Raw genomic sequence first — 27,912 nt, 5'->3', positions numbered from 1 at the left:
CACTGCCACATTTCAATGATTGTGATATGTATTGCAACTTTCAAACACTTTTCAGGTCATGATATGAAGAAAAACTTACATTCCATAATGTCATAAATCCTACATATTTATTCACTCAATGTCTGAATCTTTTGAAATCAGTCATGGAGATATGAGATTTTAGTGTTCAGGAAGGGGCTGTGAACCACACAACTTTTGGGTCCTTATCCTATTAGCAAGGAATTGATAAAACAGACTCCCAGGGATAAATTATGAATTATTACATTTATTTAGGGAGAAATCATGAATTATGAGGTACATTGTAGAGTGAATTAAGATCCAGGGAGTAGGCTAGCTAACTCAAGCCAGAGAATTTTCCTCCTTGACTGGCTGGAAAGGGAGAGAGGGGAAACTAATGGAATCTCTGTAACGAAGAAATCTCCAGCAGTAAAAGGGCTCTGGAGGGGACACATACACCCACATGTAGAAGGCAAGACATAAGAACCAAAAGATCCCCTTCAAATAAAAGACTAGAGGGAGTTAACAAATAGTGGAGGTCACAGAGATAAAGAAAAATAAATATAATTAACATGAAAAAGCACCCTAAAGCAAAACACAGATAGAAGGCAACCAGGAAAATACTCAAGTCCAGAGAAGTGCTCTCCTCTTCCTGACTTGCTCAGGTGAGGTCACAGAAAAAAGAGAGGGTTAGCAGGTATCTAATTAGGATGAGCTTTGTTATCATACTCAGATGCATAAGGAGATACCTCTTTAGTTCATGGATTCAAAGGGATAACCCAAGATATAATTGGTTCATGGACTCTCAGTCCAAGAGCTGATTGGTTTGTGGACTCAGGGGGCTATAGACATGAATGAGCAAATAATTCCCATCAAGTTCAAGTATTTTTTAACAAACATTGTCTCTGAAAGGAGTTACCTTTTCTAACCAGGTGCTATTAGCGAACTTCAACTACAAATTTAAAATCTATGAAATGGGATGTTAATGGTACTTATTTAATAAGAATATAGCAGTTTTTCCCTGGGATTATGAACTATCTTGTGGGCATCAGTTCTGACAAACACAGCTGGCCTATTCACGACTGTCTGACAGTTGCTAAGATGCTCCTCTTGTTACCCAAACCTACAGGTTAAAGCTACACTAGAAAAAACTGGTATTTAATAAATATGGGTTCACAATGTCTTTTACCATGTAAAATATGTCTAAACATCACTGTCTTTTACCTTCAATTTTTTGAGTGTTAAATAAACTGATATACCTGAGTAGTTTACAGAAAGCTATGCATTTAGGTGCTCAATAATTCGAATCAATAGAATCCAAATATTAAAGTGAAAACGAAGTGATTAGATGAATGTCTGTTGAGCAAATGGTATGGAATGGGAAGTTGAACAGAAATAGGAACTCTTTCCATTTTCCTTTTTTCTAATTATCACTATTCTTCCTGCTGTTTTGTGTGATAAATTCATTCTGAAAAGTGTTAAAAATGTCTAATAGAAAGCTGACAATTAGCTTTGAACATATCACTGCTTTTCTGTTACTGTGACATTCCCTAAAAAGAACATTTTCATTACAAATCTCTTCTCACTTAATACAGAACAAGAAGACAGACTCCTCTAAATCTATTCAGAGCAATGCGGACAAACTTTTTAACGTTTTAGTAGTTGGTGAACTATAGCTCAACAACATAATTAAAATTACAGTCCAACTATCTGCTCAGTTTTTTACAAACCAGTGAAATCTTCTTTAAATATAAAAGGAGTCAAATCCTCAAAAAGTTCAAATTTTCTGTGATTCATAGCTACGTCTGTAAGGTTCAGGAGTTACCAAGACCACAGAAACCACTTTGAGGCAAAGATGGAAGCTTTTATTCAGAAAAATCATGAGCTGCCAGGACTGACTCTCAAGAGTGGAGCAGTCAACATGAGATTATGGGTATGGGTTATATCAGTTGGAGGAAGATGAGGAAAGGGGAAGTTAAAAAAAAAAAGTTTCTTTAGGGGAGATTTAAGATCTCCAGGGTGTGACACCAGACCAGAAACCAGGTGACCTGGGAGATAAGGGAAGAGGAAACCTAGACCGAGGGGCATTGTTAGGCAAGGAAGGGATAATGGCTGGGTGGTTCCTTCAAGAATGTGGATGGCCCACTCCCTGGTATCTGTCACCATCCTGCTGTCTTTAGTGACTCCATTTGGGGAAGCCTATCTTGACCTAACATTCTAGGCTTTTGTTAATGATGAGGGACCATTGCTTTTCTTCTGTAGTTTCTTCATGTTGATCATAGGGGTCAAGAAGCACTTATGGCAGAGGATGGATAACGTGGTCGATGGGTGTCCCTTCAGGGCAGGTGATGAGACAGTTCCTCTGTGGCTAAAGGCTGGTAGAAGATAGAGGAGGGATGGATCAGTAAAAGTTGGTTGAATTTTTGGTGGGTGAATTGGTACACCTGATTTTGAATGCATCTCAGAAGGCAGGGGGCCAGAGCAAGTAGCAAGAATAGTTCACATATAGGCCTAAGAGTGGAAAAAGCCAGGGCCAGGCTGTCCCAATGATGTTCCATGACTCAGAGGAAATTGGATGTTGTACCTGAAGCTGGTCAGCCAGATTTTTTAGTTTTTTATTTCGACCTCTACCTCACCTGATCAGTTAACATAGTAATAGCATTCCTCATTCAGAAAAAGGCAGGTACCTCTTTTGTCTGCTGTCAAGAGGTCAAGGGCTCTGTGGCTCTGTAGCCTGACTGAGGCCAGAGAAGTAAGTTGCTCTTATAACAGTGACAGGGCCTCAGTGGATTCCGGGAATGCAATGCTAAGTTCTATAGAAAACCTTTCACAGGAGAATAGGCTTTGGTTCAGGCCTCCTGTAGCCAGTCCTGTGGCAGAAATAGAGGCTGCCAGGCTTACCCCTACCATCACCGGCAAGTGGAAAGCTCTTTTGTAATGATGAGCCTGCTTAGGAAGAAGGACTTCCAGCTCTTCCTCTGTATACATGGTGAGGCTAGGTACCAAAGTGACTGGGGTGCAAGGGCCTGAGTGCATTCTCAGACAGTTGCAAGTATACAGCATGGAGTCACACCAAAAATAAATTCCCTTAGGAAAGATTTTTTTTTGGGGGTGTGTGGGGGGGTTTGAGAGTCTCACTCTAGCCCAGGCTCACCTAGAATTCACTATGTATTCTCAGGGTGGCCTAAAATTCATGGTGACCCTCCTACCTCTGCCTTCCAAGGTCTTAGATTAAAGGCATGTGTCACCACAGCTGGCAAGGTGTGGTTTTTAATGATAGTTATTCCTGAAAGCTCCAGCATTGAGAGGTGTCTTATGCCAGAAAGCAAGGTGCTTTGGAGGAGAGAGTGGAATAGGGAGTTTGGAGAGAGGATACCAGAAGCAGAGAGTGTCGGAAGCAGAGATGACATTGAACAGGGGGACTGCAGTATGAGGGGGTGCTCAAGGGAAGAGCACAGGAAGCAGGTGAAATGATTGGTGAGATTGAGTTGATTGAGGAGGGAGAGAAAAGAATTAAGGATGGACATCAAGGGGGTGGTAGAGAAGACTAGATCATGCAGATCTTCCTGGAGCTTACCACGAGCCTGTATAATGTCCATAATTGATTGTATATGGGCATTTTGAGCAGTCTTAGGGGCATTTTGAATGGATCTAAATATCTCTATTCTGCATCCACAGCAAGAGCCCATAGTGTACTGGGTCACCACATCTACCATCCCATCTGATCACTTTTGGTCCCATGGGTCTGTGATGGAAAAAAAAAAAAATTGAGGACCCTTGAGATTTGAGCTGTGGTGGTTGGATGCCATAGGACTTAGTTGGGTGAAAGTAGTGGTACTGACAGGATGGGGAGATAGATACTGAGTACCCTTCAACAGAGTCTCAGTGTAGCATGCTGTTGCAACGTGGTCCTCAGTGAAGCAGAGACTTCTCTCATACCATCCCTTTATTGAGCTGGCTTCATGGCAGTCATTGGCAACCTCTATTATAGATAAGGTGAGGCAGATGAGCGCCACACACCCCATGAGAGGACAAAAGGAAGAATTAAGGGGCTTGTTATCCTTGTCAACAGCTACTACATCAAAACGTCAGGCACACGGGTCAGCCAGGGGGTGGGGGTGGGGGAAGGGGATGAGCACTCAGAGGCAAGGGATAGAGGGCTCAGGGCAAAAGAGAGGAGACACATGGGCATTAGTGTCAAGAGGAACATTCTGGGATTGGAGGAAGACTGGGAACATGAGAGAGTTTAAGTTTGAGAGTGCCCATTTGGATGGCAGTGTGCTTATCCCTGGATGAGATAGACTAAGGGCTAAGGAAAGAGGGGGCTGAGGAATAGCAAGTGGGAGGAGCTGGGGTAATGGTAGGTGAAGTTAATCCGGGTCAGGCAGAGGCAGAAGACTTGAGTTAATCAGACAAGGGAGCCTATGAGTCTGAATTATTGTTTCTATTGTAGTTATATTTTATAGTTATATTTTTCTCATTGGGTGATTAAGACCATGTAGGATGCCAGAACTAACTGTATATTTGGAGGTCAATAATGGTACTGTAGGAGAGACTTCCAGGGACCTGTGAGGAGTTCTATGACTATCAGCATTGTCATCTGCTAGGATAAGTCAAAGCCATGCTGACCAAGTGGCCCTCCCTCTTTTAGGAGGCCTGAATGACTGATTTTCCTCCAATGTGACTCTCCTGTTGCAGATACACTGACTTGGAACACATTTCTGGGTCTCTACATCCTCTCTAATCAAGAAGACAGGTAAAAGTGAGGTAACCCAGGCCCAGAAAGTCAAGTGCCGCATGTTCTATCTCATATGTGGATCCTAACTACAGATGACTGGGCTTCTGCGTGAGAATGAAAATACTTAGTAGCAGAGGCCAGTAAGTTAAAAAGGAGACATAAAGGGAAGAGAAAGGAAGGAAGGAGGGTACTTAATAGGTTGATATTGTATATATGTAAGTACAATGATTGTGATGGAGAGGTAATATGATGGAGAATGGAATTTCAAAGGGGAAAGTGTGGGGGGGGGGAGGGAGGGAATTAACATGGGATATATTTTTATAATTATGGAAAATGCTAATAAAAATTAAAAAAAAAAAAAAAGAGGACAGGTAACTTACCAGAGGATAGAAGTTCAAGTGTCCCATCATCTCCTGTGGCCTTTTGACCCTGAAGCAGGAACCAACATATTGGTTATCCTTTTAACTCCAATGTTTTCAATTGATTTTGGCTTCTAAGTATAGTTATTATTCACTCCAAGAGACTGTACATACGTGATTAGCAAAATAGAATAGTTAAAAATGTGCAGAACATACCTTGTTAGCAAAGCAGATCTGGTTAGAGAATGACACAATAGTTTAAAATCATTCTTATTAGCATTTAAGTTTAGTTGTCAGGTAACAGTGTAAGCTATATCTGGGACATAGAAAGCATACACATTCTATCTTTTAAGTCTCTGTCACTTATAAGTATAGGCAGAACATTTTAGTAGCCCTGAAAATATTTTATCAATAACTTTAAGTTAATTGATTTAATTTAGAAATTGTATGCCAGGGGAAAGGCAAGACAGTATAAAAACCTAGTATTTTTGTTTGAAAACAACTTTGGTTAATCTGTAAACTAATGCAAGTACCAGCAGAAAACACGGACAGGCTTAAGCATCAATATCTATATAAACAATGAACTTAAGATACCAGAAATGAGACAATTAATTAAGTGAAACCTTGACTGAGACTGATTATGCATAGCTCAAGAGTTAAATAAAAGTTGGTCATTGTTGAGTTACATTAGAGACAGTATGACAGACACCAAGTAATTTCTTAAATAAGTACTTTTTAACATTGAACAATTTTAAGGCTTAACTAAAGGAATATTTGTCTGTCACATGAGGCTTAAACAAAGTATATTAACATTGTTTGTATACAGTGGATTTTCTTAAGCCATGGGGAGCTCTTTTAGTCTTTCTAAGAACAAAATCACAATTAGTCACTTTTTATAAGACTTAGATTATAACCTTAGTGATAATCATCTAGCAAAACCAGCATGAATAAGACAAGAAACATCTTAAAATTACAGTTTTAGCCAGACATGGTGATGCATGTGTATTGATAGCCAACCATCATGAGCTTTGTATAAATCAAAATACAATATTCTAATATTATGGCATCTGGGAAAATCTGTAAACAAAAAATGTAGAGTTTACATATTTAAGGCACATGAGGCTACAAAGACTAAACTATGAACAAAAGATCTGCTGACAGAATTTAAAACAAACAAGAAATCCATATTATGCAGTAACATTTTTGGCTTAAATATAAAGAAATGAAAATTTTATAATTTTTAAAGTTCAGAGAAGGTATACCTTTACATAATATATACATATATATGCTTATTTTTAATTAGGTGAGTTAGCACTTTTAAAAGCTAAATAAGATGTCCATCCATTCTATAAGTCAATTTCTGAAATTAATTTAGCTACATTTAACATACCCAAAGAATAGAGGAACTGGATTAAACTGACATTTAATGAAAAAAGGAGACAAGCCTGATGGAAAAAGAGGGCCTGGGCATGCCAGAGCCACTTGCCACTGCAAACAATTTCCAAATGTGGGCTCCACTATGTGCATCTGGCTTTGCAAATAGCACCTTTAACTGCTGGGCCATAAAGAAATATTTTTATTTATTCATTTATTTTGGCTTTTCGAGGTAGGGTCTCATCTAGCCCAGGCTGGGCTGGAATTCACTCTGTAGTCTTAGGGTGGCCTTGAACTCACAGTGATCCTCCTACCTCTGTCTCCTGAGTGCTGGGATTAAAGGTGTGCACCACCATGCCCAGCAAAAAGAAATAGTTTTAATCTCTTAACACACACAAAAGTTTTATGACACAATCTATAACTATTCAAGCCTTAACCAACTTTACAATTCTGCCTATGATAATTTAATAAACTTGTTAAGTAATGACATAAATTAAAAGTAAGTGTTAAGACTGATTGCTGGAGGAGTTGAAAAATTACATCTTAAAATCACAACATAACTTTGTTTAGAATTTTTTAAACTGTTCACCATAAAGTAAATAGATTTCAAGTGTGTGGCAGATAAATGCTGTTTAATGTTTCAAATGTTGTTTCTTTACCTTATAAAATACGGGGAAAAGGAGTAAACAGTTTTTCTGTGAGTTTTTGTGTTTGTTTGTTTGTTTGTTTTTGGCATGGTATTAGATATAATGACCTTATAAGAGGGAATTAATTTTAACCTTAAGACTTGGTTAAAAGGTTAACACATAGAGGCACCTAGTTAACTTGGTTGCCCTATGCTAAATTCAGTCTTTCATGACCATTATTATGACCAGATTAACATCAATGACTTTAAAGTTAAGTTTACAGCCTGAACACCATAGCAACCTCTATCAACCAGGGCCATACTTTGTTCATCTGACGTAAATCCTGGGCTAATAGTCATTTTATATCTCAAGAAGACTGTAATCTTGTTAAGTACTTTGTCATTAACCTTCTGTTTAAGCTTACTCATGCCGGGCGTGGTGGCGCACGCCTTTAATCCCAGCACTCGGGAGGCAGAGGTAGGAGGATCGCCATGAGTTCAAGGCCACCCTGAGACTGCAGAGTTAATTCCAGGTCAGCCTGGACCAGAGTGAGACCCTACCTCAAAAAACCAAAAAAAAAAAAAAAAAAAAAAAGAGAATAAGCTTACTCATATCTTCATCTACATACTTGTTTTTTAAATTTTGTTTTTGTTTATTTTTATTTATTTATTTGAAACTGAGGGACACATAGAGAGAAAAAGGCAGAAGACAGAGAGAGAGAGAGAAAGAGAGAGAGAGGGAGAGAGAGAGGGAGGGGGAGAATGGGTGCACCAGGGTCTCTGGCAACTGCAAACAAACTCCAGATGTGTGTGCCCCTTGTGCATCTGGCTAGCGTGGGTCCTAGAGAATCCAGCCTCTACCTGGGGTCCTTAGGCTTCACAGGCAAGTGCTTAACCACTAAGCCATCTCTCCAGCCCTTCATCTACATATTTTTCCCTTTACAATCCATGTACCCACTCTGTGACAATCTTTTTCATCATTTAACACCCAACATAAAAAGTTTCTCTCTGGTTTATCTTTCAGTCAGTTCATCTCATAAGTACTAACAAAAACTTTTATTGTTTTTATCATAATACTTTTAATATGACCATTTTTTTTTCTTCAAAAGGCCATTTGAAATAACGTTTTAAAGAGTAGATCAGATTTGACTTATGCTATTTACCCAAAATAAACATATAGATTTTGGAACTTGCTTTCTTATAAATTTCCTGAAACACATTTCTTTAAAAAAACATGAAAGCCGGGCGTGGTGGCGCATGCCTTTAATCCCAGCACTTGGGAGGCAGAGGTAGGAGGATGCCATGAGTTCGAGGCCACCCTGAGACTCCATAGTGAATTCCAGGTCAGCCTGGGCTAGAGTGAGACCCTACCTCAAAAAACCAAAAAAAAAAATTAAAAAAAAAATAAATAAAAAACCATGAAAGAAGATTTAAACATTATTAGAAACTTTAGAAAAAAAAATTAGAAATTTAGTATCAAGTACTTTTAGAATTTAAATATAAATCTTGAGGCTATTGTCTGTTAGTAGTTCCATAGAAACATAGAAAGATAAATGTAAAACAGTTACAAGTTTCTTATAAGAAGACATCATCAGGGCTGGAGAGATGGCTTAGTGGTTAAGCTCTTGCCTGTGAAGCCTAAGGACCCCGGTTAGAGGCTTGATTCCCCAGGACCCATGTTAGCCAGATGCACAAGGGGGTGCACGCACCTGGAGTTAAATTGCAGTGGCTGGAGGCCCTGGCACTCCCATTCTCATTCTCTCTCTCTCTCTCTCTCTGCCTCTTTCTCTCTCTGTTTGTCCCTCTCAAATAAATAAAAATACTCAAAAAATATAAATGTGTTAAAAAAAAGTCATCATCATGCTGGGGCAGGATCCTGAGATTCCCTGTACTTGCAGCCCCCTGGCTCTTCATGGCAGGGAAAGAAAGAGCCATTTTTCCCCCCTAAATTCCAGGGAGAGTTCCCTTAGGGCTATAGGCTGCTTTTATATTCTGCCATTTTACAGCTCTTTAAGAGGAGGAGAATCTTGCTTTTTTTTTTTTTCTTCTATGATCTTAATTACTTTTAGTGTTCCTTCTGGGGGACACTCAACAGTAAAAATTGGTTTTGCTGTCTGGTACAGGGAACTTGGTGGAAAACATCCCCACAGTGAAATGGCACTGCTCAGAACAGAAATCATCCGGCTGCCTTAGGGCTGAGAGCCACGTACATACTCACGCACACATTCATTTCAAGTGCACTTTTCATAAATAGACTCTAGACAATCATTTCCCTTCACATATTCATTCATTTATTCAGAAGTTATGCATTCCCATTTTTAAAATCAAACGTTATCAGGCAGGGTGTCAGCACAGGCTGAGGGAGCTGGAGGAGCCGGAGGAGCTCTTGGGGTGAGGTGGGTATAAGGACCTGGTGGGAAGAGCAGGTGGAGCAGAGAGAAGACTGTGCATGCAGAGTGAATATTGTCTGTACATTGGCAGAAGTTTTTTTTTTTTTTTTAAATTATTTATTTATTTATTTATTTGAGAGCGACAGACACAGAGAGAAAGAAAGATAGAGGGAGAGAGAGAGAATGGGCGCGCCAGAGCTTCCAGCCTCTGCAAACGAAGTCCAGACGCGTGCGCCCCCTTGTGCATCTGGCTAACGTGGGACCTGGGGAACCGAGCCTTGAACCGGGGTCCTTAGGCTTCACAGGCAAGCGCTTAACCGCTAAGCCGTCTCTCCAGCCCGGCAGAAGTTTTTTAAATCAGTGGGAACTAAGAAATCAAAAGTATCCTTCTCAGGCCATTTGGACCCATTGTGCAGCTTATGGATGTGGCCAAGCAGAGTTGCAGAGCAAAATAAGAGTCATAGTGTCTTTAAGTTCTTGAGGATACAGGAAAAGAACCAAATAAGAGTGAGATAGTAATAAACCAGACCTTAAACTGCGTTTATACAGAACAGCAATATGACCCCCTGGCCTGTCAGGGTGAATGTGGCCTGCAGCTCCCACTTGGGTAGAGACTGTATAGGTCACAATTGTGAGCTTTTTAGTTTGTTAGTGGGTGAGGAGGGCAACTGTATTCCCGATGGTGAAAGTGGCTGGCAGTGGAAGATGAGAGCTTAGGAGAGGGAAAGGAGGGAGGGAGAGGGAGTGTCCTGAGATGGTGCAACTGAACCAAAAGGCATCCTTTAAGGTACAGTAGGCCAGAGAACAATACACCGGTGGTTTTGAGAGTGTGTCTTTCTCGAGACCTGGGGTTGGGGCCTAGCAGCTGAGGGGTGTAGCCTGGCATGCTGGCATGGCTACCATGAGTGGTGAACCCTGAGGACAGGCCAACCTGAGAGAAAGGGACACTTACCAGAAAGCGGGGGGATATGGGAAAAACAGTGAGGCTGAATTGTGGTGGTTGTGAGAGCCCGTATCAGACAGAGATGGTCTGAGGCCTTCAGAGGGGCAAATGGCAGCTCGATGGTCTGGTCAGGGGGAAAGGAGGTCTGGCCACTCAAGAGGGCAACTGGGAGCCTCCTCTGAGTCACAAGCATCAGATGTAAGGTTCAGGAGTGACTAAGACCACAGAGACCACTCAGGCAAAGATGGAAGCTTTTATTCAGGAAAAACATGAGCTGCCAGGATGGACTCTCAAGAGTGGAGCAGTCAATTTGGGATTACAGATAGTGGGGTATATCAGCTGGGGGAAGATAAGGAAGAAGGAAGCAAAAAAAAAAAAAAAAAAAGAAAGGTTTATTTAGGGGAGATCTAAGATAGATAGCCAGGGTGTGACATCACACCAGTAACCAGGTGACCTGGGAGATGAGCGGGGAGGAAACCTAGACCTAGGGGCATTGTTAGGCAAGGAAGGGATAATGGCTGGCTGGTTCTATGAAGAATATGGATGACCCACTCCCTGGTATCTGCTGCCATCCTGCTGTCTTTGATGTCTCCATTTTGGGGAAGCCCATCTTGACCTAATAATGTCAAAACTCTCCAACTGATTTGAAGCTCAAATAAACTGTAATCTGTATGCAAGAAATGGTTTAAACAGGTTGTTTTCCCCCTGCACGTGTTGGTAACCCTAAGAGCCTATCCTTAGCCCTCAAAGAAATTTATAGATGTAAGTAAACTTTTAACATTTAAGCAAGGAGATCTTTATATTATAATAAAGTGGCAATAAAAAGGGAAAGGCAAAAACATTTGGTGTGAACTTGGACATGCTTCAGATGCCCCTAAGTAGAAATGTTCTCCTTCCTGTCTGCTAGCATGTTTATCATGGGTTGTTCACTTGGCTTAAATTATTTTGACCAGAAGCATATTCAGATTTCTTAAAAATGAAGAAAGTAGACTGGGAGTGGTGCTGTACACCTTTAATCCCAGCACTTGGGAGGCTGAGGTAGGAGGATCACTGTGAGTTCAAGGCCACCCCAAGACTACAGAGTGAATTCCAGGTCATCCTGGGCAGGCTAGAGTGAGACCTTTTCTTGAAAACACCTCGTACACAAAGAAACGGAGGAGGAAGGAGGAGGAGAAGGTCAGCCTAAAGATCATTACTGAGGGAAGGACAAACAGTAACCTTCATTTACTTCACAAGCAAGATCCTAAATTGTTAAACTTTTAATTCATAATTTTACCTCCTTCATACCTCAAGCCACACCTTGAATGACATAAAATAAATAACTACAGCTCACAGAAAGAGCTCTGTGATCATTATATAGCAGTGAAAAAGGCATTATTGGGGCTGGAGAGATGGCTTAGCGGTTAAGTGCTTGCCTGTGAAGCCTAGGACCCCGGGCAAGGCTCGGTTCCCCAGGTCCCATGTTAGCCAGATGCACAAGGGGGCGCATACGTCTGGAGTTCGTTTGCAGAGGCTGGAAGCCCTGGCGCGCCCATTCTCTCTCTCCCTTTATCTGTCTTTCTCTCTGTGTCTGTCGCTCTCAAATAAATAAATAAAAAAATGCATTATTGTATTAAAAGCATTTTTTTTTTTTGTGGGCTGGGTCACGAAAAGCCAGTGAGGTTGAAAAGGGCCAAATGGTCCTGTAACAGCAGTTGATGGGAAAGCCTACATTGAGGAGCGAGGGATGCTAGAATTGACTTGTCAGCTGTCCTGAATGTCTTGTACAAACTGAACAGGCCAATTTTCTGCAACACTGCCTAAGCTGAAGGCTCCTATCTCGCCTTTGCCCTGGCCTCCTCCTGGCGGCACTACCCTGCCACACCGCAGGCTCACTCTCTGAGAGCTCCCGAGCTGCCCCCCTGATTCTCTCCGAAGAGCCACTGCCTTAAAACTCTCCTGGGACCAGGCAACCCTATTTACCCAGGCTCCTGCCTGGAGATCTGAAAGCATCAGGATTGTGGTGTTCATCATTTTGAATGTAGTGCAGATCTGATTTCAACGTCTTCTCCTTGGAGCCCCCAAACTCCCGGCTTCGTTGATGAAAACAGGCGGGCTCTAGAGGGGGAGGGTGGTACTGACAACTTCTCAACCACAATCCTTATCTCTGCTCAAGGTTGGCCTTCTCGCTAGACGGTAGCTTTGGGAGCACGCTGTGCCGCCTCTGCCCTCCAGGTGGCAGCAGCGCCCCACCTCATGGTACCCGTTCCCTCTTCCCTGACTTCAAGTGTTAATGCAATTGACCAATCACTGCTAAGATGATGGGAGGTAATTGGGTAATTGTATTTTACTGATCACTAGCAGAGAAAGAGAAGGGGGAAAGAAAGAGGGGCAGAAGAAGGAAGGGGACTGCAGTCTCCTTTGGGGAGCCCGGATCCTAAGTCATAGCCAGCCTCCACTGGTAGACAGAAGGCGGGGAGGAGCGCAGAGGAGGGGGAGGAGCAGGGGAGGCTAGGGGAGGGATTCCAGCGGAGGTGGCTGGCCTGGCCGGCGGGCGCGTGGAGCGGAGCGGGCAGCCCAGCCGGGCGATGGCTCTGGGGCCGGCGCGGGGCCGCTGCGCCCGGTGCCGCGTCTCCGCCGGGGACCCGCAGGCTGGGCCGGGGCTGCGCGCCCGGGAGCCAACTTGTGGCTCGGGAATGCGACCCGCGCAGCCGGGGAGGGCAAAGCCGCAGTTTCCTTCCGAAGGATGAGGGGAGCAAGAGATAGAGATCATTTTTGAACCCCCTTCGGTCGTGTTTCTTTGCCGCCTTCTTTTCTTCTTCTTTTTTTTTTTTACCTTACACGCCATCGGTCCCATCACTTTGCCGTTTCCTCATCGAGATAAAAGCCCCGTGCGCAGTCCACCGCCGCCGCGCCGGACCTGCTGATGGAGGCGCGGGGGACCCTCGGGCCGGCCGGGGCCAGGGCCTGGAACCAGGGACCGCGCCTCGCTTGTCCCCCGCGACCCCGACGCAGAGCCTCCCCGGCAGCGTCCGCACCTGCCGCCGGCCCCAGAAAATAACTGTCCGGGGAGGCCGGCTCGAGGCGGGCCGGATCTCGTCCCCGCCCCCGGGAGGTTATAGATTGCGGAGGCGGCGAGGGGGAGACGTCGGCGGAGCCCGGACTTCGGAGCCTAGAGGCCTTGGGCCGGCGCCGGAACTCGAGAGCCGATTGCGCACTGGATTGTGATGAGAAATGTAATCAGGGCTTGGACTACAGGCCCGCTGCAAAGGAAGTCTGGAGGGGTAGTTCATCCCCAAATACTCGGAAGGGAGGGCAGGGGAAAGGAATCGAGATGTGAGACTTCTTTTTCCTCCCCTCCTTTTTTTTTTTTTTTTTTTTTTTTTTTTAACTGGTGGAGGTGGCTGCTGGGTGCCTTGCAAAAAATGAAGGATGCGGGACACAGCCCTCTCGAGGAGCACAACGCAATGGATAAATTGATGGTACAAGAGAGAAGAAAGAAGGACGCTCTTCCTTGTGAGACCCGGATCTTTGCACAGACGTGTGCATGGCCACTTCGGGAGCAGTGAGGACGAACTAAGCCGATGCCAGACCTGCGGGGGTTGATGTGTTCTGACAGAAATAAATAATAATAAACATCATCCCCACCCCCAAAGCTGATTGGAAAATGAGAACCGAGGATTCGTAAAGAGAAAAAAGGATGTTATTATTATTATTATTATTATTATTATTATTCTCTATAAAGGAGAAAGTATGCCCAGGAGATATTTTTGGAATGAAAAGTTTGGGGTATTTTTAGGAAAGTAAAGACGATATGGTTTTTATTTATTTTTATTTTTGTTTTTGAATTTTCCAAGAGGCGAGGAAATTCAAAATATTACTGCAAAGAAATTTCAGTGAAAAAAAGTTGACCGTGGCAGGATGCATTGATTGAGGAAGAAGCTAGTAGCTGGATTGGTGCCTATGTTGACTAAAAAAATTGATGGATAATTGTGGTTGGAGTTTTTTCTTCACCTTTGTTTTCTGTTTGATGTCAAGATCACGCATTCTGTCTTGCTCTTAACTACCTGGATTTCAATCTGGATGTGCCTGGAATGAGTCTGATATACAGTGAGTGATCTTATTTTCTTAATTTGTTAGTGAAGAAAATGTTCATTAATTTAGTGTCCTCATTCTTTTTAGCTACCCCACCCCCCACCCCTTCAATGTGATTTTCAAAGGCCTGACTATGGGAGCAGGAAAAGCAGCACTTGGGCGGCCCACACAATTGCTCCCCAGTAATGCTCACTGATAAGCCCGGCTCTGTGGCTCTATGGTGATGCAGGTCGTTTGCATCCCGAGCAAATGTCTTTGCAAATGTTCAGTAGGAAAAAAAAAAAAAAAAATCTGCAAGAAAGCTTCTGCAGTGTGGGGTGCTGGTGCTCAATGACTGACACTCTAGAATGCATTCGAGTTACAAGGAAACTCTGGTTAGATGTACAAACGTTTAGCTGATGGGAATCCAAGGGACCCAATGTAAATGACATTATCCAACCGGTGTGGATGATGTGGATGTGATAGATGAACAAGGGATTAACATACAAAAAATCTGATACTAACCCAAGGCTTTGGGCAGGTGGGTGTGTTGTGGTAGGGCGAAGGGCTTGGGGGAGGTACTGGTGGAGAGAACCTTCAAATCCCATATCTCTTGTACACACATGTCCACATGTGGTTTTCATATCACTTGGCAGGGCGAAGGTTGAGTTGAGTAGGGTCCTCTTCTCATCACCCCATTCTGCCTCAGCTTTGGGATTAGAGTGGATGGTCACTGAAGGAGTGAGAGGACTCAGGCAATTGGCTTGGCCTTTACGGGAAACCATGAGCAGAATATTGCTCTTGAGAAAAGCAATCATGCAGAAATTTAGTGAACTGTGGGGACTAAGAGAAGCAAAGGAAAGATTCATGTGTGTAACACCAAAGCTCGCCCTGTGCTCACTTTTCCATGGTGGAAAGAGGTCAGTGAGAACAAAATAAAAGGGAAGATTGGAGATACTTGCAGAGTTTTGGGTCCTGCTGGATCACCTCTTTTCTTCCCCACAGTTGCCAGTCTCAGACCTGGCCTGCTTTTTACATCTCTCCCCTCCACCCTTCTTTTTCTCTCTGTGCCCTTTTTCTGCAGTCATAGACTTGTAAAGCTTTAAGGCTAGAAGACCCCTCCAAGATTCCATATGAATGAAAAAGGAAACTGAGGCCTCGAGCGACTCTTAAGTCTGATTAATGGCCAGTTTAAGACAGGTGATGCACCAAGCCTCAGAAAGGCAAACAAGTTTTGAATCCAAGATGAGGGAGGAATGTGGCATACAAAGCACAGCCACTTCTGTTTCCACAGCTGCCATTTTTATTGGGAGGGGCCTGTGAAATGCACAGTGATCCAGAGAATGTGAAGTAAACTTTAGCCAGTGTAGACCTCAGAGTCATTATTTCCACAATGATTTTCCTTCTTTCTCCATCCCCTCTCCTTCCCTCCTTTCCCTTCCTCTTCCCTCTTCTTCTCTCTCTTTCTCTCTCATAAATCTGGTTTTAATTCTATTAGAAAAATCAGCATCTACAAGTCTGGCATATCCCAAAGGAAATGAAAGGGAGTTGTCTCCTGGGACCCTTCTCAGTGCTGAGAGTATTCAGTTCTTTGGGTGTTGGACCCATGAAAGTGGTTACAGAGTGATGGTGTTACCTTTGTATTAAGGTGGTGATAATAGAAACCTGAAGCTGCCTCCAGTAAAACCATGTCTGTTCTTTATTCCTTAACTAACCTTGGTTACAGCTGAGCACTTCTCTAATTGCTTTTCCTGGGCACATGTTTCCTGTTGAGATACAGATCCTGCAGTGAAGTTACTAACTTCTGAATAGTGTTGTGAAGGACTGTTTCTTCCTGCGGTCTCTGAAGGCTTTGATATACCTTACCATGATTCTCTATCTGTGGGTTAGTTTGTTTGCTGTGTTTCACATATCAATTAATCTTGATTATAGAATGACAAAAGTTATATTGGTTTTGATCAGTTGCAACTTACCAACACTGACATGAAAGTAAAAAAAACGTACCATTTGATACTTTCTGATTTATAGTTCCACTCCAGGCTTCATGTTGGAAACCTGCCTTGTGAGTAGGTTGAGTCTGCCAATCCAAGCAGGAGGTTTTGTTTGGTTTATCTGTTTTTGACATCAAAGTTTCCTCAGTGAACCTCCAAATGTTCTTTTTTTCCTGGACATTGTCATCTCATTTCTATTCCCCCCACACTTGCACACACATGCAAATGTCTCTGAGAGGGAAGAAGGGAGGGGAATTCGCAGAACCTGTTTGAAATTGTGGGCTGAAACGAGCTGTCCCTCCTTCCTTCACTGATCCTGCATCTGAGGATGCTTTCTGTGTGTGACTCACTTCTCTAGCAGTACACTGAGGCACACAGGCTGAACTTGGTGGATGGGTAATCTCTGGATTGACAGAGTTGGCCCTGGATTTGGCATAAATTGTTCATAAGCTCTTTGAATTATGGCTTTTGTAGGAGCTGAGCATGTTCCAGATCACTTTATTTGGGGCTGAACATTGCAAGTAGGTAGTTGCAATACTACAAAGTGCTGAGGACCACAGGTCCAGAACGTCACCATTTCAAATTTCATAGCTGTATCCTGCGGGCTACATTTGAATTTTCTTAGCCTTCAGTTTTCTTTTTCTTTTCTTTTTTCCACTCTTGGGCTAGGAGTGATAACTTCTAATTTGTTGGATTGTTTAGTGTATTACAAGTCATGCATTGCAAAGTCTAAACATAATCGGCCCTTTCAGATGGTTGGTAGTTGATGGTGATTCTTGGGTTTGTAAATGTGGATGAACTTCCTGCAGATGTCCACATCAGACCAAACACTTGAACAGTTTTAACGTCATACTTTTAGCATGAGAACTGCACAGGTGACCTTCCTTTAGTTGCCGGGTTACTCTTTTGAGGTCTTACCTGAACAGATTCTTTGAAATATATATATGATATATAAATAATAATATAATAATAATATAAATATATTAAGTATATATATAAGTATATATATTTATATTTATATACAATTCTGCCTCGTATAAGGGCTATTAACATAACTTCTACTAAAAGTGTAATCAAATAAATGTTAGGAAAGGTTACTTAACTGAGAATTTAGGTGGGAGACATAAAGCTATTATTGTGTCTTCTGTGCTTTTAATCTAGAAATTGCTTAAGATTGTGCTTGTATTTTAAAGTTATCCTTGTGGTTACACATGCCAGTGTGGGCCTGGAATGCACTAAATTCAGGCATATAAATGCATAATTTATGGTATTATGTATATATATGAAAATATACATCAAATTAGATGATATATAATTCCACTGTGGCTACTAATACCATAACTTCCACAATCCTCTTAGCTATGACAGTCATAAGTTCGAAGTTAACTGCCCAATATTTTTACTTTGTGATAGAATAATGACTCAATCTATGTATGGGGTCAAAAAAGATTTAATGGAGATGTTTAGGTCTTATTGTTTGTCTGTCCAAATATCCTCACATAGATGTGTGAGGGTCTTTTTCTGAGGCAGCCAGTAATGACTAGTGTTAGTAGTTTCTTTCTCCATCCTCATAACTATGTGAACTTTATGTTCTGCCCCTTCCCTCAATTTACCTCGGACCTTTGTACCTTGGGAAAACAATAGGAATAATCCTAGTGAGTGTGATTCTTGACATTATATCAGTGAGCAATGGTATCGTTAGGTCGGTTGCTGTCTATTTAATTTTGGTACTAATTTTTTGAATAAAATCATTTGAAATCTGTGCCAGGTTTGGAAAAGCATCTTAAGGTTGACCATTTTCACCTACCCTAAGAAGAAACTGAAATTTTGAATGGAAATCCATACTCTGCTTTCTCTCCCCTCCCTTACTCCTTCCCTTTCTCTCTCTCTCTCTCTCTCTCTCTCTTCCTTCCTTCCTTCCTTCCTTCCTTCCTTCCTTCCTTCCTTCCTCCCTCCCTCCCTCCCTCCCTCCCTCCCTCCCTCTCTCTCTCTTTCTTTCTTTCTCTCTCTCTCTCTCTCTCTCTTTCTTTGCTTCTTCTTGCTCTTTCTCCTTCCTTTAGCATTCCTTTCTTCTTTCTTTCTTTTCTTCCTTCTTCCTTTTTCTTGTTTATAAAAATGACAGTAAAATTGGGCAGAACGTCAATTTTATCATGTAAAATGAAATCAAATACTCAGATTTTCACTGGGCCACATGTGTTTCATGCACCATTTAACCACTCTGAACCTATTTGCTTACCTGAAAAAGAATGGTAGTAATACTGCATGAAACTGGCTACCATGTGGATGAAATCAAATTCCCTTTGTCATGTACTGCAAGCAATCATTAACTGCATTTAAACTAATAATCTCTGATTTAAGTTTAAGCAATGCTTGGTTTAAAAAAGAAAGCAGACAGGGTCTCTGTTGAGGGGAAGCTGATCATCACAGATCATTTTGGCATATCCAGCCAGGAAATTATGTGCAGTGTATACCAGATCTTCCAGTTAAAACATACAAAGACATGTCTTAGTGAATATCATTCAGTCAGCAAAGATTATGAAGTACACTTTGTGAAATGTGGAAAACATAAACTATGCCCATGCAACAATTGACTTAATTCCTGTATTCTTTTTTTTAAAATTATTTATTTATTTATTTGAGAGCGACAGACACAGAGAGAAAGACAGATAGAGGGAGAGAGAGAGAATGGGCGCGCCAGGGCTTCCAGCCTCTGCAAACGAACTCCAGACATGTGCACCCCCTTGTGCATCTGGCTAACATGGGACCTGGGGAACCGAGCCTCGAACTGGGGTCCTTAGGCTTCACAGGCAAGCGCTTAACCACTAAGCCATCTCTCCAGCCCATAATTCCCATATTCTTTATAGACACAAAAATTAAAGATTGGTAAATGATGTTTTAGAAAATTTATCTCTAAGGTATCAAGAATTTGTCATGTCTTCCTTTTTGTCAAAATGATTTTTCCTGAGTCATGTAAATTCAGTATGTGAAATTTGTTGTGAAAGCATGTGCTTGAGGCACACACTGAGAAAATATATTCCTAAGATGACTCACTGGACTAAGACACATGTGCAAACTCATGGTGACATACACACATAAGAACATGTGCTCCCAAGGGTCCACAGAAGAGTCATGAGAAGCACCGATGAATGTACTGACTATCTACACACAACTAGAATCCTTAGTGGCTTCTTCATGTTGGACATGATAAGGTCTAAAAGTTATTTGATGGAGAATATTGTCATTGTAGTAGTATTGTCATTGATGGACTGTGACACTTGATACAATTTATCTCACCTCTTTAGTTCCTATATTCTCTTCTATTAAATAAGGTTTAAAACTAAGGTTGCTTCAAATGCTAACATTTTAGGACTATTGAGTTTATAAGTAAGTACTTGGCAGGAACTTGGTTACTACAGTATGGAAGAACAATGCACCTTCATGTAAGAAGTAAGAAAGTTTAATTTCAATATCAGTTATGTGGTTTAAAAAAAAAAAAAAAAGAAGGTGAAGGAGCCAGGTGTGGTGGCAGCACTGGGGAGGCAGAGGTTGAGGATCACTGTGAGTTAGAGGCTGCCCTGAGAATACAGTGTGAATTTCAGGTCAGCCTGAGCTAAGGTGAGACCCTGCCCCTCCCCCCCCCAAAAAAAGGTGAAGGAAGCGGTGGAATGTTTTCCAGATATGAAATGGTATGAGCTCAGGTTCAAACTTTGTTAGTTAGACTTGCTAAACCTTAGGTTTCTTATGCCAGCTAAATAATTGGGTATCTCTAAGTTATTATTTATTTTCAGTGATTTCATGAGCACTGAGGTATACAAATATTTCATATAAGAACAGTGCTCAATAGTGAGATATATTATTAATTTGTTTTCTTTAGCATGATTGTTATTTATATAGCATATTTGCTATAGAAATGGTAACATGTAACTGATTGTTTTGTATTATATATACTGAACATGTGAATATGCATTTTTTTGGCCAACTTCTCTGTCAAAGTATATAATTTTGTTTTTATAGTTTTCAATGTCAGTAAAATCATAATGAAGTTTATAGCTGATTAAAAATACTTAGACAATGTTAATGTATTTTTCATTCAACTTTGGTTCTGACCCATAGCAGATTTTATGGTTAAGGAAGACTAACACTTATGAGAATTGCTAATGCCAATAGTTAGTACCATTTACTGGCACTATGTTGTGAATATAACACATAATTTTTACTTTAACCCTCACAAAGAAACAAAAAAGAAGCTAAAGTGTTGCAGGTAATAAAACAACCAAGAAAGGGTAGAGCTGAAAATAGAGGTTACTTGTCTCTTCATTTAAGACTCAATCTCAAAAGGGATAAACTCAAACTCATTGACATGGTATCAGATGAATGTGACAGCTCATTATCCTATAACCTGTACTTGTTCTAAATTAATATTGGGATTTCTCTGATTTCTATCCATATACTTCCTGAACTGAGAGGTCACATACTTGGGTCAGATACTGGGCAGATTTTTATTGTTCCTCAGTGTCAATCTCTCTGATTTCCATCCATATACTTCCTGAACTGAGTGGTCACATACTTGGGTCAGATACTGTGCAGATTTTTGTCATTCCTCAGTGATATCAGGAGTGTCCCTAAAAAAGAAATAGACAGCATCTTAGAAAGACCCAAGGAAAAGTATCCTAACTCATAAAACTTATCTATGGAGAGACAAAAGCTTTGAAAAAATGCTATGACATTATCTAGAAATTTTATCTTTTATATGAGAAATAAGGCCAGTACTCACTTCAGCTGCAGTGTCTTTTACACCAGATGAGCTCTTTGTTGTGAGCACCCAACATGTGATCTTAGTCCTCCTGGCATCTGCCCTCTCTCTACTGTTGCTATGATGCCCATCTGTGAGTTCCTAAAACTGCTAGAGGTTGGAGGAATTGCTCATTGACCATTTTCTTTATTCTTTTTATTTCTTCCTCTTGTTTTCTTGCTCTGCTTCTTACATGGTGAGGGCTTCCCTTGTGACTCTGCTTCACAGAGATGTCTGCCTTATTTGTTTGCAGTGATCAAACTCAATTCTTCACTACCACTTATATGTTCAAAACTGCTAAGTCTACATCACCAACAAGACTTTCCCTAATTAATTGCCAGGATCCCCAGCAGGCTTCACAAACTTCGTTCAGCTGCACAAATTAATTTTTATTATGTTCCATCCATAAAGCTATATATTTACAGTTGCTTTGATATTGATATCTCTTTAAGCCTCCCATCCAAGCAGTCAGCAAATGCAATCTGAAACTTAGCTTCTGCCTGTCATGATACAGCCTCAGTTACAGATTCCACCATTTTTCTTCTAGAAATATTTTAATATTTTTGGTATTGTTATAGTCCATGTGAGAGAATCACAGACCAACACACTTCTTAACTTAATTAAAAGTCCTTTATTAAGCCAGTGACCCCAAATGGGCTAATGCCCAGGAGGACTCTCAGCCATGAAGGTAGGTGTGATAGAGTTCATAAAGCCAAAGCCCACGATTACATCATACCAAGTGTAGGTCAGGTGCAGTTATCATAACCATAAAACCAGGGGCTGGGGTCAGTAAACCAGAAGTTATAGCTAAGCAAAAACAATGAACCTCCCTTAGCCACAGAAAACCATAGCCTTCCCTGGTATAGCAGGTATAACTGGTTAAGAATGTTCTTGTAACAAGGATGTGGTCTTCAGAGGAGGACAGCAGTACAAAAATAGAGTCAGCTAGAACAAAATGGGGTAGTTTAGTAGTACCAGCTTTTCTTTGGTATAATCTATTATTCTTTCTTCCAGAAGTATCATCTTAAGAAATATAGCTTAGAATCCTTTTCTCTATAGTCTTATGAATACATGTATAGAATAAAACCTGTATTCTTTTCCTGACTTTACACTCTGAGCACCCTCTCCAAGCCTTCTCTGTTACTTGATGTACTAAATACTTTATTCCTTTGGAGATATGGCAGGCCAGCCTTGATTTGAACTTGGTGAGGGTGATTCCATTTGCCTAGGATGTACTCTATATGCCATGTTTTAGAACATCTGACTTCCTCTTGGAGGATTCCCAACTTAGTTTTTTACAGGACTCTCCCTACCCTCCAAGGGAACATTCTGTTCATGACCTGTTGATGGATCCTTGCTTTATTGACTACTTACATTGCTTAAACCCACTCACCTGTGACCTCCTTTAGGACAGACCTCATCATATGGCACTTGTCATATAACTATCTAATGTAGGAGCTAAGAATTCATTTTTATAGAACCTGTATGTGAGTAGAAGGAGCTAGTGTATCTTTAAGATGAAAGAATCTTTCACTTTGGTTTCTGAGGAGGTGTATAGTTAGTTGTATTATTTCACCAGTACTTTTGCCATTAAGATGAGCTGTTATTATTTTCCCTCTATGGATCTCTGTCTCTACTGTGCATATAACATACATTGTGATATGATTTTCTACCTTTAATAATATATATTAATAATATTAATAATACCTGTCAATCACCTCTTCTTGAAATCTACTAGATGAACAGTACTTTGATGAGTAGATACAAATGGAGTAAAAAACAAAATATATGATTGCTACTTGGCTTTGGGAAATATTGACAATATCTGTCCTTTTGAATCCTATTGTTGGAAATATTTATATTTCAGTGTTAAATTTGTGTTGTAATTTACATCTGCTAAGAGGCTCATGGGAAGTACTGTGATCTCTGGCATTGGTCACAAAGGTCACTGCTTCCAAAATCCAAGGCAGCCTTTAGAATTGTGCCTTGCATGATATTCACATTGTGTGAAGTTGGCCTTTCTACTCATTAGTGACTCTATGAAAGAGATTACTTTCAAACTTGAGAGTGATGACTTTCAAACTTGAGGAATGCCTGTGAGTAGACCTCTGCATGAAGAAATGGGGGAGGGATGAGACCTTTTATTAAAAGTGTTATTTTTCACATTTCTGTACCTGGCTTATTGGAACCAACTCTGCCTTCTCAACTATGTTGCATTGGCGTCATGATTTAGAAAGTTATTTCTCCTTCCTCTCTGGAGAAGCAGCAGAACATAGGGAAGTAAATGAAGGAAAGTGCTAAATGGTCAGATCCCATTTAATTAAGTTTTGTTTTTATTCTGCAGTCTGTTGAGACATTCAGTCCTCAATAAGTCCTTTTCAAAAACTGCTCTTCTACCTGCAGAGTACTAATAATCTGATAGTAGTAATAAGTAATAGCAGGACACTAATAAGAAGGCTCAACATGGTTTTAAAATATTACTGCTCCATTTAATCTTCTCAACAAGTTTAATCCCAGAATTTGTGGAGCACTTGTATCTTCTGGAAGGGTGACAGGAGGATCTGGTATCTCCATGATAGTATGAGGCCCCCAGAAGGATGGGGAACGGTCTGCTCTGTCCAAATGATAGCATGAGGGCTCTGGAAGGCTCTTCAAACTGTTAAGGCAATAGTATGTTTATATTAGCTCATCAGGTTTGATCAAATAATGATAGGAAATATAGCCTTCAGATTATGCACACACACATATACATACATACTTATATATTAATAATATATAATATAGCATATATATAAATTTGTTGTTAAATTATCTTCAGAGATGGGTAAAAGAGATTCACAGATTAAAATTATAAAATCGTTTTTTCTTCTTGAGATTGATTTACTTTAATTATTAAAAGTGCCTGTGTCTACAAGTTGATTGATTTGTGATATCTGTGATAACCTGTTGAAGTACAGATTGACATTTATAGGTTATTTGTGTTGAAGTAAAATACACAGCTCTCACCTCAAAGGGGATAAGAAATAGTTTATTCTGGAGCCAAATATGATCTACTGTGGCCCAGGAACACAGATTTAGGTTATCTCAATTCCATGTTCCAATGTGTTAACAATGTTATTAAGGTTTTATAGTTTCAGAACAAAAGAAGGTAAAAAAATCAAGACATTTTTTTCAAATACATTGGCTAACCATCAGGTAGGAAGGTTACAGGAAAAGGGGAACTTCCACTATTGGCTTCAGATGCTATCTTATGACATTCTTAGCCCTTGGGTTGGTGGAAGCTGTGGGAGGGGCATCAATTCTCACATTATAAAAAATATTCCAAAAACCTCTGATCAACTGATAGTCACCAGCATTTAGGTCAGACACAGAGGTGGACAACAAATGGATATTAAGAGGCTAAAGATATCCCAAGGTAATTTGGCTCTGATCCTGCAGCATTCCTTCTCCATAGGTGATCTGTCAACCCATTCATCCTTATCTGAGGCAGATGCAGCATTTTCTAGGACTTTAGTTCATATTTGTTTATTAGACTAAGGACCAATTATGGTATTAAGTACTTCATCTTGAGGACAAAAGACACTCGATCTTTAACTAATGGTTTGATAATGATGGCAGAACTTTTTAATTTACATATATTTTATTATTTATTTGCAAGAGACAGAGAAAGAAGGGGTGTGGTAGTTTGAATAGATGGACCCCCAATATATTCAGTATTTTATTAGTATGTAGTTTGCATCTGCAGCCACCTAGCTAGAGGCATTGTCACTGGGTGGATCAGAAAGTGTGGTGGTGGGTTTGAGATTTCAATCTAAAGATATGCAAAGTGTGCCTAGCTGGAGTTCCTGAAGGGTGAGTGTGCTGTACTGTGTGGCTTTTGGCTTTTGGACTTGTGGCTTCTCCTCTCTCTGCTTGGACCTGTGAAGGCAGGCCAGATTCTTCTGCCATTATGGAACTTCCTCTAGATCTGTAAGCTTGAATAAATATCACTTCCTCCATAACCATGCCTGATCTGGAAGTTCATCTCAGAGTACTTGAAGCTGTCTGCTGAGGGTGGGGGGCAGTGGGGGGATGAATGGGTGTGTCAGGGCCATTTGCTACTGCACAGGAACTCCAGATGCATATACCACTTGTGCATCTGGCTTTACATGGGCATTAGGGAATTGAACCCAGTCTGTCAGGTTTTATAAGAAAGCACCTTTAATCATTGTGCTCTGCCTGGTTGAACTTTTAATAAATAAGATGTAGAATTCTAAGAAAAGTTAATGATATGTAGAAGTATATTTTCTTGATAGGTTTTTAGTTGGATCCCAAACAACTAAGAGTGCTGACAGTTCACAACCTCAGAGTGAGACAGTGGGGATGGGAGCAAGGGAGGAAAAGAGAGAGAAGATAATCTTGTCCAGCTGTTACAGTCCTTCAGAGCAAATGTTGTTTAGTTAGCTTGTCTCTTGGAAAGAATCCCTTAGATAGGCACCATAGCATACTGGGTAAAGGAAGTCAAATGCATCACAAGAAAGGAACAGGTGGCATCTTATTTCTGCTGAGGGAAAACCCAGAAAGTCAGAATAAACCCTAAAAGAGTTAATATCTATTATACAATGGTGCTCAGGAAGGCACGAATGGAGCTATGCAGGTTTTCTCTGTGTTATTTGAATGTTGCCATGGCAATCGCTTCCAGCAGGAGTTATGTGTTTTTCAATTCCCCAAAGCAGCTAGGGGCCTTTCCCTTTCACCTTCCCTCTGTCCCTAACTGTCTTTTCATTCTTAGGTCTTGCCTTCCACTTGTTTCTTCTGTCCTTGCTCTTGTTCCCATTTGCCTCAACTCATTTCCCATTAACAACAAAAATTATATCACCAAGAGATTGTGCATAGTTAGGAAGTGAACCATAAGTATGGTCTCCCATCAAGGTTCCTGTTTTCCTTGTGTTTATGTATTAAAGACCTAACTACACAGAAGCTGTACATGGAAGCAGAGTTGAGGCTTTTTCTTGTTGGTAAGACACAGCACATATTGTAATTGTTGGTGGTGTGGCACTATGGTAATTGGAGTGCTCCAGGCAAGTGCAGAGCAGCAGCCTCTGACAATTAGAAAGAACATTGACTTTACTATGAAGCACCAGTTCTCTTAGCCCCTGTAGGGATTAGTATGCAATGTATGTTGCTGAAAGTTTCCTCTGTGCCTGAGACAGATCTACAGTCGAAGTGTCTCCTGTCTCTTTAATGCTAGACTACTGCCTCTCACTTAGCTTACTTCACTGCCAAGCGAGAGGACTGAGTGACACATCTAGCTAAGTGAACTGGCCAGGGGAGCCTGTGGCAGACCTGGGCTATAGGATATATTGCCAGATATGAGCAAGGAACGGTTGTTTAATGCATGTAGCCAGCGAATTGTGGAATGGGTCTCATTAGAGCCTTTCATATCCAGGCATGTGCCAAAGTACCTTGTGGGCTCAGCACCATCACTCCCAGTCCAGCTCCGCTGCTGCTGCCACTGCTGCTGCTGCCGCTGCCACTGCTGCTGCTGCAGCTGCCACTGCTGCTGCTGCAGCTGCTGCTGCTGCTGCTACTGCTACTGCTGCTGCTGCTATTGCTGTTCCCTGGTAGCCAAGAAGGGACAGAGACACTGTCTGTACTGCCGGCTTCAGTCCCATCACTTTGTGTACTGTTTATTGTAAGGTGCTTTTGGCCTTTACACCCAGCCAGGGATGTCCACAGCACATCCTCTAGGATCTAGGATAGATATAGAAGGATCAAGGGTTTTGTAGACGGCTAATGTGTTATAGGCAGCCATCTGAGTCTGACACCCACATGGTGTTCTCAAACAATGCATTGAGACTGTACTTAAGTCTCCCTGCAAATATCCTTAAATGCTCACAAGCAGAGGGGATCAGGGCCAAACAAGTTACCAGGGACCTATGTATTACCAGATATAGAAGAACTCTTTGCTGTCCTCTTTTCCAGGTTCATATACTAGAGATTTTAAACAAAATTTTTTCTTCTGATACACAGCCTATCTGGTCGATCAGCTGCCTCTATTGAGGGCTGTGTGTAACAGTTCCTTGTTCTTACTTATACCTGTCATTCCATTTGCAGTCAGATAGACATCGACCATATCCCATCATGGGTTTTTGCCAACTGTGCCTTGTGAGCCTCAAATTTCCCACATACATATGGAAATAACTATAATGCAGACTTGGGATGATCTATAGTTGAAATAACTCATTGAAGGTTTTTAGCAGAGTACTTTCACAGTGCTAAATATTTGTAAAAGTATAATGATGCTTTTTATCTCTCTCTCTCTCTCTCTCTATCTCTCTTTGGACAGGGTATTGTTGTGTAGCCCCAATGGCCTGGAACTCACTATATAGACCAAGCTAGTCCCTGACTGGCAAAGATCTTTGTGTGCCTGCCTTTGAGTACTGGGAGTAACTGTGTGCACCACTACTCTATGTCTTGCCAAGGGACACTCCCTTACAATGGTATGGTGAAATGATCACTGAGTGTGTTCCACAGAAAGAGAGCAATGGAGAGAAACTAAGTGTGGTAGTTTAAATAAATGATCACTCCCCAATATATTCAGTGTTTTATTAGGTTGTAGTTTGCATTTTCAGCCACCTGGCTGGAGACATTGTCACTGAGTGGATACT

The 27,912-nt window shown here is 41.2% G+C and overlaps 1 protein-coding gene across 5 annotated transcripts in view; it reads left to right on the top strand.

Moving 5' to 3' along the window:
• Lrrc4c (leucine rich repeat containing 4C) overlaps window positions 1-27,912 on the top strand; it is a 1,536,732-nt gene that overhangs the window by 1,292,749 nt on the left and 216,071 nt on the right. The window contains exon 1 of one of the 5 annotated variants that reach the window (XM_004663329.2): window positions 13,785-14,515. The exons of the other annotated variants lie outside the window; for them this stretch is intronic. The gene's annotated coding sequence lies outside the window, so the exon portion shown is untranslated. Of the gene's footprint in view, window positions 1-13,784; window positions 14,516-27,912 lie in introns of those variants that run through there. 5 annotated transcript variants of the gene reach the window in all.

The sequence above is a fragment of the Jaculus jaculus genome, chromosome 9 (assembly GCF_020740685.1).
Source record: "Jaculus jaculus isolate mJacJac1 chromosome 9, mJacJac1.mat.Y.cur, whole genome shotgun sequence".
NCBI lineage: Eukaryota > Metazoa > Chordata > Mammalia > Rodentia > Dipodidae > Jaculus > Jaculus jaculus.
Note: the sequence above shows the minus strand (reverse complement) of the source record. Positions and strands in the feature narration are given on the sequence as shown.